The sequence below is a fragment of the Fukomys damarensis genome, unplaced genomic scaffold (assembly GCF_012274545.1).
Source record: "Fukomys damarensis isolate Sample0158 unplaced genomic scaffold, DMR_v1.0_HiC HiC_scaffold_14, whole genome shotgun sequence".
Taxonomy (NCBI): domain Eukaryota; kingdom Metazoa; phylum Chordata; class Mammalia; order Rodentia; family Bathyergidae; genus Fukomys; species Fukomys damarensis.
The window spans coordinates 46,177,119-46,179,830 of record NW_022900926.1 but is presented as its reverse complement, the minus strand read 5'-3'; positions in this window follow the sequence as shown (position 1 = coordinate 46,179,830).

Below are 2,712 nucleotides of genomic sequence, written 5' to 3'. Positions count from 1 at the left end.
AAAAAAAAACAAAATATTGAATTGTGCAAGGTAGATCTTTATTCTGCTGTTATGTATTGAATGGGTGTGTTGTGACCACCTTCAAAGGCATATGGTGACACACAAACCCACATTATGTATTTCTTTGGAGAACAGACTACTGAGAAAGTAATTGAACTTCAATAAAATCACAATGTTGGCATCCTGATCCAATAGTATTCATGTGCTTATAAAAGACACCAGGATGTGCCCCTCCCCCACATACAGGGCAGAGACCATGTGAGGACACAGTGTGAAGGTGGTGACCTGCAAGTCAGAAAGAAGGCCCTCACCAGGAAATACCCAGGGCATCTTGATTTTGAACATCTAGCTTTTGAAACTGTGAGAAAATAAATTTTTCTTGTTCAAGCCATTCAGTCATTCATGTATTATATTGACTGACAAAACTAATACACATTCTCCTTTTTAGTACTTGAAGCCCAGGTTATTTCTGAGTGAGTTCCAAGTTCTGGGATCTATGGCAGGCTGAATCCTGAGCAGCAGGTCAGTGTGGGTCAGAGCCAGGCTTGGTGAGAATTGGTGTTGCTGGGACTGTCTAGTGCCTGGGCTCAGCCTGGTTGTGCTATGTTTAAGAAAGTGTCAGAGGGTATTTCACTGCAAAGTGACAGTGATTACTCTGGAGTATAGGGTGGCTGGGAATGGACACATTTTGATTCTTCTGGAGCAGGGTCCTGGAAACAGGACCTCATCCCCTCTTCTCGTGAAACTAATGATCAGACAAAAAGCCAGGCAAAGAATGAAGGAGACTAAATAGAAAACAAAGAGAAATAATTTATCTTCATGTAGAAAAGAATTATGTAATTTCAAAAGTAGGTCTACATTGTAATCACAATGATTCATAAGGGAGAAAATTTTATAAAAAGAGAATAACTCCTTTAATTTCTGATTTTGCTAAACCAATTATTTCAGTTACCTTTTTGCAATATAGTGAAACCTATAGTTTAGACATTGTGATGTCTCTGTCAAAAAGTGGGGAAGGATAGAGATAGTACGTGACCTCCTGTTAACTTGGTTGCTCATTAGATGTTGTTGGAAATGGATCTAAGGTTACTTTTAGCCTCCATATTTACTTCCTGTTATCTACATCATATCTACATCATGATAATGCTTTCAGTCTTGTTAATCTTTAGAGTGGATGATAGCTACATTCTTCAATGATATTTCTAAGTCTCACTAGCTGGTAAAACTCATGGAATAATTCCAAAAATACTGATTTTCCTCAATTTGTGCATGTGCATTTGGCTTTCCTACCACCCTATTATGAGTTTGAGGAGGTAACACTTTCATCTTCACATCACCTTAAAAGCCTTATAGCATGTACCAATAAACTCAATTAAAGCTGAAAAAAAAACCCTTATAGCAAAGTATTATTCATTCTGTACTTTCCCACTGGTAGATGTGAGGAGACTTTTTCTACAGTTTCCAAAGACTTACTTGGCCAGAAAAATCTCCTGGCAATGGTTTCCAGTGGGCCTCCCAGAGAACACAAGGGTTAAAGATAAAAACAGGTCCTTCTTTTGTTTTTCAAGACAGAGATAATTAAATATTGTTCTTGTCTTTCACTGTCATTGACCATTGTCTGCACACTCCATTCAGAAGAGCTCATTAGCTATTGCTGAGCATGATCAAGTGAACGCGCTACAATTTCTCACTCCAAAACTTTGGCAATCATTAGAGGAGCCCAGCAGGCAAATATCCACTCCTGAGCCATTGAATGTTTCAACACGTGAGCCAGAGATGTAGCTTAGTGGTTCTGCCACCTGCCTTGCAAGCAGAAGGTCTTGAGTTCTATCCCTGGTTCAAAAATAAATTAATTAATAAATTGATTAATTAATTCCCAACTCTTCCCACCTGTGTAAACACGGAATGTAAATTGCATTTTCTTTTGCCCTGACCCATTCCAGTGCTTTCTGGAGAAAGATGGGGAAGAATCTTGACAGTGTGGTGCTGAGGGGATAAACATTTCAAATATGGTAAACATGACAAAGATTAACCATCATTAAAACATTTAGTCTCCTCCCACCCCTCTTCCATATGAGCTGCTGTAAACAGCAATTTTAAGTGGAGTACAAAATGCTCACAGCTCATCTGTTAGAGAATTTAGAAGGGTTTGGAAAAAATTAAGGAAAATAACTGCCTCTGTCTTGGCATTCACTTGTATGGAGGCAATTTCCAATATTTGATGTTATACATTTCCTCTGCTGTTTCCTAGGAAAAAATCTTTACTTCTTTTTAATTTATTTATCTTAAAAGAAATATTTTGCTATATGCAAATAATGTAGTTTCCCATTCTTCTTTCCATGTTTCTCCTGTTTTAAAGATATTAAAATATTAAATTCCCATGTGAGATCAGAGGGAAGCCGGATCCAGAGATATCAAAGATTTGCCATTCCAGATCCTTATGGTTTGTTGCTAATTATGGTTCTACAGCAGAGAAGATCTTTCTGAACTATAAATAAATGTATATAATTTAATTAAATTGCAATATAGACTTCTTCCCTTTGTTGTTAGAACCACTGTTGCTCAACCACTTGAAAAAGAAAGAAAAGTTTCTTATACCTTATCCTTGCACATTAAGTGATGACAAGCAAATTGATGACAGAAATTTTACAGGCATGCCACGTGCTAAAGTCCACTTTAGGAATAAGGATTTCTAAATTACAAAGTAGAAAA